We start from the raw sequence: 8,956 nt of genomic DNA, 5'->3' as shown, positions 1-8,956 counted from the left end.
GAGAGGTATGTTGGGAGCTTGTGGACCAGAGCTATGTAAACAAGGGAGTAATAAAGTGATCTATGGGATTTTAGTGAGGACCAGCCAACCTTTTGATACAGGATGCAGCGATGTGTATTAAAACTATCACCTGTGATAAAGTGAAAGGCGCTATGGTAGACGGCATCCAAATGTTTAAGAGTAGTGGCTGTTGCATTCTGGTAAATGGAGTCACCGTGGTCAAGAACTGGAAGGAAAATTGACAGCACAATCTGCTTCCTGCTGTTAATAAAAAAGAAGCCCACTTTAAAATCTTAGCTTTTTAACTAACTCATCAGTATGTTTTTTAAACGTTAGATCTTTATCAACCCAAATGCCCAGATATTTATAAGCGGGAACGCGCTCCATAACAGAGCCACCCAATGAGTGAATATGTAGCCCGTCGGAGACATGTTTATTCAGTGAATAAGAGAACAACATATTTAGTTTTGCCCGCAATAAGTACGGGTTTTAAATCAACAAGGGCTTCCTGTAATGTAACTAAATCAGATTGCAGCTCTAACATAGCTTGGTCAACAGTCGGTGCATAACCGTATAGTCTGCATATAGAAGAATATTACAGGATTTTAATACATAGACCAGTAGTATTTATATAAATGGTAAAGAGAGGTCAATAACTCTGATAAATAGCTTCATTATGGGGCAACAAAACATATTGTTTTTATTCATATCAATTACAGCAGTAGCGAGCTTACCTCCTGTCTTCCTTCTCATGTTCACGTACTCCCTCTCAAACTGAACTGGAAGTAAGTAAGACTAGTCCGCGCACACAGATATTGCATTTTCTTTTAAACCTTTTTTTAAATTTATTTTTCCGTTAGAAGCCTTTGACTCGCCTCCTGAAGTCCGACGGTACACAGCACATCCATTGATTAGGAAGCACACCGGGGTTTACATCAGCAAGAGCAGGGTAGGACAGGGCTCATGATTGGGATAACCTATCCATTGCACTGTGTAACACTGTATACACCATCCCAGCAGCAGTGCAAAAACTCGGAAAAGGAAGTACATTTTCTTAGAAATGGAACTTGGCGCTGTTCTTCTCCGAGCATTCTCTTCCTATAGTCTTAGGCCTACAGTAGAGGCCATGGATCATGTGATTGAGACCAAGCGAAAGATCATCACCCTCCCCCATTGTGAACAATTGCGTGCATTTCGACCACTCCCTAATTTCATAAATCAAGAAATACAAAATATAAATCGACTTTTACTAGATAGAATATGAACGTATCGGCTGGATACTTGCCTTAAGTGTATGGAGACTTTAAATGACCTAAATATCAATATATAATAGGCTATAAACCTATGAGTATTTTTGGTGAGCCGGTTCATTTGACTCCGTTCACATAAGAGAGCCATCATTTGGCTCCCAAACTGCTATTCATTTAAAACGCTTAATTGCAAATCTACAATATAAAGGTCAAAAGGTAGACTACCATTACGTCAGATAGTGAAATGCGCGTTCAAATACATTTTTACCTGGATAAATTATTAGATCACCTGCTTAAAAAATAAAGTTTATTTTTAACGCACTACAAACATAAGCCTGGAGCAGAATGACGCGCTCTCCCCACTATTTACTGTTTCTGCAGTAAGGATTCACCCTCTTTAGATAATTATTGTGTAACTTATCTGCGGGTGATCATTGTTTTGAGCTCAAAAAGCACCTCCTGGCTGCATGTAAATCAGGGAGAACAAATTAACGGCTCTTTCACCGATGCAATTCGATTCCCGACGTAAAACAAAAAAGATCCGTTCACAAAGAGCTGTTCTTTCGCGAACGACCCCATCACTAGTTTGAAATAGGAAATACATGTATAAGGAAGTAGAGGACGTTGTCGTCGAGGAAACATGTTTAAGAGGTTTGTAGCGTTCTTGTACAATTTAATGTAGACTATTATTTATTGAGAAGTTATGCTATCATAAAGAGAGAGATGATTTAGGGGGGTAAGACATCCGCCAAGTTATTACAATATTGATTTCAGCTTCCGTGAATGATTATTATTTTTTTTTTGGCTAATTAACATTGGTGTTAGTGATCAGCCTAATCGATAAGATCGAATGTGATGTGATAGGCTACAGGGCTATGATTATGGGTATTATTGTTATAGGCGATTGACAGCACATTATCGTGATAATTATCCGCGTGAAAGACTGTGGAAACTGCGCACTTTCACTTCCTGAAAGAAGACGTGCATCGGAATTATGTAAAGCTGTCCACTAAATAAAATAGTATGTCTCGTCAAGTAAAAGTGACGTGCAACAATGTGCATAGAAACTATTTAAATGTAGGGCTAAATCAAATATTAAGTTTAAAGCTTTCTGGTGACGGATCAGAAAGGCGGTGGTCCGTTTGGCGCAGGTGCGCTCGATATAATTTACCGGCTCACGTACGCGCATTGTTAACCACAGGTTGAATCGGCAGCACACCTTTTCTCCGAATGCAAAACCCCGGTGCCCCGGGCGAGATAAACTGATCGCACCTCAAGGGAACTCAAGCGCTGCATGGGTGTATTCACTAAACCAGGGATGGGCAACTGGTGGGCCGCGACCCACCTTTTGTAGTCCCGCGGACCAATAATAAAAGACGTTGTTTTGGAACTCAGTCTGGGTCTCAACTTGCTGTTGACCGTTAGAATAATAGAACACACGAGGTGCAATTTGGAAATGTGGTTGTGCCTCAGCAGTCACTCAATTAGCCCATGTCAGCTACATTTGTTTTTAGATTGGTAGGTTACTGAATTACAGACCGCGGGTGGGGACCATTGATCGTCAGTTATCATATTAAAAACGGCAAACATTTGCCTCCACCCTTTGGCAAAATGTGTAGAATTGCATGAAATGAGTTAGAAAATTGCGAAATATTCTCTCCGCCCTCATGGCGAAATGTGTAGAATTGCATGAAATTAGTTAGAAAATTGCGAAATATTCTCTCCGCCCTCATGGCGAAATGTGTAGAATTGCAGGAAATGAACATGAAAACTATTATGGATGTGGGTACGCAGAGACACTATGGCACCCCATGATGAGTTCTGTTTTTTTTTGTGGCACCCACCCCCATCAAAGTTGCCCATCCCACCACTAGGGACCTACCAGAATTTGTCCAATAGAAAGTCTTGTTGTTGAAACATTTTGCTATGGTTTGGTACGGTGTTCACTAACGAGTACACCCAAGCTCAGGCACTATCAAATGCACTTGCCAGACAAACAAACTTTTCCATCATTGGACATTTTTCTGCATGAGGTAATTTCCATGTAAAAGGACCCATGAGCACCAACATGTGAAGTTCATAGGAGAATATCAAATTGGGTATCAAATGAAAGCGAAGAGTCTGTGTTTTAGGGAAATCAGAAGGCATAGATACATTTTTCAACCATTTTCCATCTTAAAGACTATGCATACATTTTCGATGGGACCATCTAGCCAATGAGAGGGCAGATATGTGTGTGAACAACAGGCCATAGAGATAAAGGGACTCATCTTTGTATCTGTGTCACTATAGCATCTGGGACAACATGGGCAGCGCCATTCAGGCTATCTCCATTTTAAAGTAGTAAATTTTCTTCTTCTTCATTGGCTGATTGCTCACAACTCACAGGAATCCCCATCCAGTTGACTACTTTAAAATGGTGGAAGGCCTCAAGCGCAATGTCCATGCTAAAACCGGTTATATCCCTGATGAGTCCTCTATTTCTATGGCAACAGGCACAACTCCGATGGTTTGTTTACATTTCTACCGTTGTGGCTAGATGGAGTAGGCCTACAGCTCTGTCTAGTGGTTGCGTTGGGGACAACAGTTGTTGACAAATGTAGCATTTTAGCTAAGCCTAACCCTTTTCCTAACCTTAACCTCAGTCTCCTAACCTGCTGTGTTACTTTTCCTAACCTGCTGTGTTAGTTCTCCTAACCTGCTGTAATAGTTATCATAACCTGCTGTGTTAGTTCTCCTAACCTGTGTTAGTTCTCCTTACCTGCTGTGTTAGTTCTCCTCCTAACCTGCTGTGTTAGTTCTCCTAACCTGCTGTGTTAGTCCTCCTAACCTGCTGTGTTAGTCTTCCTAACCTGCTGTGTTAGTCCTCCTAACCTGCTGTGTTAGTTCTCCTCCTAACCTGCTGTGTTAGTTCTCCTCCTAACCTGCTGTGTTAGTTCTCCTCCTAACCTGCTGTGTTAGTCCTCCTAACCTGCTGTGTTAGTTCTCCTCCTAACCTGCTGTGTTAGTTCTCCTCCTAACCTGCTGTGTTAGTTCTCCTAACCTGCTGTGTTAGTTCTCCTCATAACCTGCTGTGTTAGTTCTCCTCCTAACCTGCTGTGTTAGTTCTCCTCCTAACCTGTTGTGTTAGTCCTCCTAACCTGCTGTGTTAGTTCTCCTCCTAACCTGCTGTGTTAGTTCTCCTCCTAACCTGCTGTGTTAGTTCTCCTAACCTGCTGTGTTAGTTCTCCTCCTAACCTGCTGTGTTAGTTCTCCTCCTAACCTGCTGTGTTAGTTCTCCTCCTAACCTGCTGTGTTAGTTCTCCTCCTAACCTGCTGTGTTAGTTCTCCTCCTAACCTGCTGTGTTAGTTCTCCTAACCTGCTGTGTTAGTTCTCCTCCTAACCTGCTGTGTTAGTTCTCCTAACCTGCTGTGTTAGTTCTCCTAACCTGCTGTGTTAGTTCTCCTCCTAACCTGCTGTGTTAGTTCTCCTCCTAACCTGCTGTGATAGTTCTCCTAACCTGCTGTATTAGTTCTCCTCCTAACCTGCTGTGATAGTTCTCCTAACCTGCTGTGTTAGTTCTCCTGCTAACCTGCTGTGTTAGTTCTCCTCCTAACCTGCTGTGTTAGTTCTCCTAACCTGCTGTGATAGTTCTCCTCCTAACCTGCTGTGATAGTTCTCCTAACCTGCTGTGTTAGTTCTCCTCCTAACCTGCTGTGTTAGTTCTCCTAACCTGCTGTGATAGTTCTCCTAACCTGCTGTGTTAGTTCTCCTAACCTGCTGTGTTAGTTCTCCTCCTAACCTGCTGTGTTAGTTCTCCTCCTAACCTGCTGTGTTAGTTCTCCTCCTAACCTGCTGTGATAGTTCTCCTCCTAACCTGCTGTGATAGTTCTCCTAACCTGCTGTGATAGTTCTCCTCCTAACCTGCTGTGATAGTTCTCCTAACCTGCTGTGTTAGTTCTCCTCCTAACCTGCTGTGTTAGTTCTCCTAACCTGCTGTGTTAGTTATCATCCTAACCTGCTGTGTTGGTTCTCCTCCTAACCTGCTGTGTTAGTTCTCCTCCTAACCTGCTGTGTTAGTTCTCCTAACCTGTGTTAGTTCTCCTAACCTGCTGTGTTAGTTCTCCTCCTAACCTGCTGTGTTAGTTCTCCTAACCTGCTGTGTTGGTTCTCCTCCTAACCTGCTGTGTTAGTTCTCCTAACCTGCTGTGTTAGTTCTCCTCCTAACCTGCTGTGTTAGTTCTCCTCCTAACCTGCTGTGTTAGTTCTCCTAACCTGCTGTGTTAGTTCTCCTCCTAACCTGCTGTGTTAGTTCTCCTAACCTGCTGTGTTAGTTCTCCTAACATGCTGTGATAGTTCTCCTAACCTGCTGTGATAGTTCTCCTAACCTGCTGTGTTAGTTCTCCTAACCTGCTGTCTTAGTTTTCCTCCTAACCTGCTGTGTTAGTTCTCCTCCTAACTTGCTGTGTTAGTTCTCCTCCTAACCTGCTGTGTTAGTTCTCCTCCTAACCTACTGTGATAGTTCTCCTAACCAGCTGTGTTAGTTCTCCTAACCTGCTGTGTTAGTTCTCCTCCTAACCTGCTGTGTTAGTTCTCCTAACCTGTGTTAGTTCTCCTAACCTGCTGTGTTAGTTCTCCTAACCTGCTGTGTTAGTTCTCCTCCTTACCTGCTGTGTTAGTTATCCTCCTAACCTGCTGTTTTAGTTCTCCTAACCTGCTGTGTTAATTCTCCTAACCTGCTGTGTTAGTTCTCCTAACCTGCTGTGTTAGTTCTCCTAACCTGCTGTGTTACTTCTCCTAACCTGCTGTGTTAGTTCTCCTCCTAACCTGCTGTGTTAGTTCTCCTAACCTGCTGTGTTAGTTCTCCTAACCTACTGTGTTAGTTCTCCTAACCTGCTGTGTTAGTTCTCCTAACCTGCTGTGTTAGTTCTCCTAACCTACTGTGTTAGTTCTCCTCCTAACCTGCTGTGTTAGTTCTCCTAACCTGCTGTGTTAGTTCTCCTAACCTGCTGTGTTAGTTCTCCTAACCTGCTGTGTTAGTTCTCCTAACCTGCTGTGTTAGTTCTCCTCCTAACCTGCTGTGTTAGTTCTCCTAACCTGCTGTGTTAGTTCTCCTCCTAACCTGCTGTGTTAGTTCTCCTAACCTATTCTGTTAGTTCTCCTCCTAACCTGCTGTGTTAGTTCTCCTCCTAACCTGCTGTGTTAGTTCTCCTCCTAACCTGCTGTGTTAGTTCTCCTCCTAACCTGCTGTGTTAGTTCTCCTCCTAACCTGCTGTGTTAGTTCTCTTCCTAACCTGCTGTGTTAGTTTGCCTCCTAACCTGCTGTGTTAGTTTGCCTCCTAACCTGCTGTGTTAGTTCTCCTCCTAACCTGCTGTTAGTTCTCCTAACCTGCTATGTTAGTTCTTCTCCTAACCTGCTGTGTTAGTTCTCCTCCTAACCTGCTGTGTTAGTTCTCCACCTAACCTGCTGTGTTAGTTCTCCTAACCTGCTGTGTTAGTTCTCCTCCTAACCTGCTGTGTTAGTTCTCCTCCTAACCTGCTGTGTTAGTTCTCCTCCTAACCTGCTGTGTTAGTTCTCCTCCTAACCTGCTGTGTTAGTTCTCCTCCTAACCTGCTGTGTTAGTTCTCCTAACCTGCTGTGTTAGTTCTCCTAACCTGCTGTGTTAGTTCTCCTAACCTGCTCTGTTAGTTCTCCTCCTAACCTGCTGTGATAGTTCTCCTCCTAACCTGCTGTGTTAGTTCTCCTAACCTGCTCTGTTAGTTCTCCTCCTAACCTGCTGTGATAGTTCTTCTCCTAACCTGCTGTGTTAGTTCTCCTAACCTGCTGTGTTAGTTTGCCTCCTAACCTGCTGTGTTAGTTTGCCTCCTAACCTGCTGTGTTAGTTCTCCTAACCTGCTGTGTTAGTTCTCCTAACCTGCTGTGTTAGTTCTCCTCCTAACCTGCTGTGTTAGTTCTCCTCCTAACCTGCTGTGTTAGTTCTCCTAACCTGCTGTGTTAGTTCTCCTAACCTGCTGTTTTAGTTCTCCTAACCTGCTGTGTTAGTTCTCCTAACCTGCTGTGTTAGTTCTCCTCCTAACCTGCTGTGTTAGTTCTCCTAACCTGCTGTGTTAGTTCTCCTAACCTGCTGTGTTAGTTTGCCTCCTAACCTGCTGTGTTAGTTCTCCTAACCTGCTGTGTTAGTTCTCCTAACCTGCTGTGTTAGTTCTCCTAACCTGCTGTGTTAGTTCTCCTCCTAACCTGCTGTGTTAGTTCTCCTAACCTGCTGTGTTAGTTCTCCTAACCTGCTGTGTTAGTTTGCCTCCTAACCTGCTGTGTTAGTTTGCCTCCTAACCTGCTATGTTAGTTCTCCTCCTAACCTGCTGTGTTAGTTCTCCTCCTAACCTGCTGTGTTAGTTCTCCTAACCTGCTGTGTTAGTTCTCCTAACCTGCTGTGTTAGTTCTCCTAACCTGCTGTGTTAGTTCTCCTCCTAACCTGCTGTGTTAGTTCTCCTCCTAACCTGCTGTGTTAGTTCTCCTAACCTGCTGTTTTAGTTCTCCTAACCTGCTGTGTTAGTTCTCCTAACCTGCTATGTTAGTTCTCCTAACCTGCTGTGTTAGTTCTCCTAACCTGCTGTGTTAGTTCTCCTAACCTGCTGTGTTAGTTCTCCTAACCTGCTGTGTTAGTTCTCCTCCTAACCTGCTATGTTAGTTCTCCTAACCTGCTGTGTTAGTTCTCCTCCTAACCTGCTGTGTTAGTTCTCCTAACCTGCTGTGTTAGTTCTCCTAACCTGCTGTGTTAGTTCTCCTCCTAACCTGCTGTGTTAGTTCTCCTAACCTGCTGTGTTAGTTCTCCTAACCTGCTGTGTTAGTTCTCCTCCTAACCTGCTGTGTTAGTTCTCCTAACCTGCTGTGTTAGTTCTCCTCCTAACCTGCTGTGTTAGTTCTCCTCCTAACCTGCTGTGTTAGTTCTCCTCCTAACCTGCTGTGTTAGTTCTCCTCCTAACCTGCTGTGTTAGTTCTCCTAACCTGCTGTGTTAGTTCTCCTAACCTGCTGTGTTAGTTCTCCTAACCTGCTCTGTTAGTTCTCCTCCTAACCTGCTGTGATAGTTCTCCTCCTAACCTGCTGTGTTTGTTCTCCTCCTAACCTGCTGTGTTAGTTCTCCTAACCTGTGTTAGTTCTCCTAACCTGCTGTGTTAGTTCTCCTCCTAACCTGCTGTGTTAGTTCTCCTAACCTGCTGTGTTGGTTCTCCTCCTAACCTGCTGTGTTAGTTCTCCTAACCTGCTGTGTTAGTTATCCTCCTAACCTGCTGTGTTAGTTCTCCTAACCTGCTGTGTTAGTTCTCCTAACCTGCTGTGTTAGTTCTCCTAACCTGTGTTAGTTCTCCTAACCTGCTGTGTTAGTTCTCGTAACCTGCTGTGTTAGTTCTCCTAACCTGCTGTGTTAGTTCTCCTAACCTGCTGTGTTAGTTCTCCTCCTAACCTGCTGTGTTAGTTCTCCTCCTAACCTGCTGTGTTAGTTCTCCTCCTAACCTGCTGTGTTAGTTCTCCTCCTAACCTGCTGTGTTAGTTCTCCTAACCTGCTGTGTTAGTTCTCCTAACATGCTGTGATAGTTCTCCTAACCTGCTGGGATAGTTCTCCGAACCTGCTGTGTTAGTTCTCCTAACCTGCTGTCTTAGTTTTCCTCCTAACCTGCTGTGTTAGTTCTCCTCCTAACTTGCTGTGTTAGTTCTCCTCCTAACCTGCT

At 43.8% G+C, this 8,956-nt stretch overlaps 1 protein-coding gene across 1 annotated transcript in view; it reads left to right on the top strand.

Annotated features, from left to right (window-relative positions):
* Positions 1-1,861: 1,861 nt before the first annotated feature.
* Positions 1,862-8,956, top strand: part of LOC311117417 (protein NLRC3-like) — a gene marked incomplete at its 3' end in the record, with an annotated part of 40,752 nt that continues 33,657 nt past the window's right edge. The window contains exon 1 of the mRNA XM_084192356.1: positions 1,862-1,901. The remainder of the gene's footprint in view (positions 1,902-8,956) is intronic.

The sequence above is a fragment of the Coregonus lavaretus genome (assembly GCF_964263955.1).
Source record: "Coregonus lavaretus genome assembly, contig: HAP1_SCAFFOLD_541, whole genome shotgun sequence".
NCBI lineage: Eukaryota > Metazoa > Chordata > Actinopteri > Salmoniformes > Salmonidae > Coregonus > Coregonus lavaretus.
This window is presented reverse-complemented; position numbering and strand designations above follow the sequence as displayed.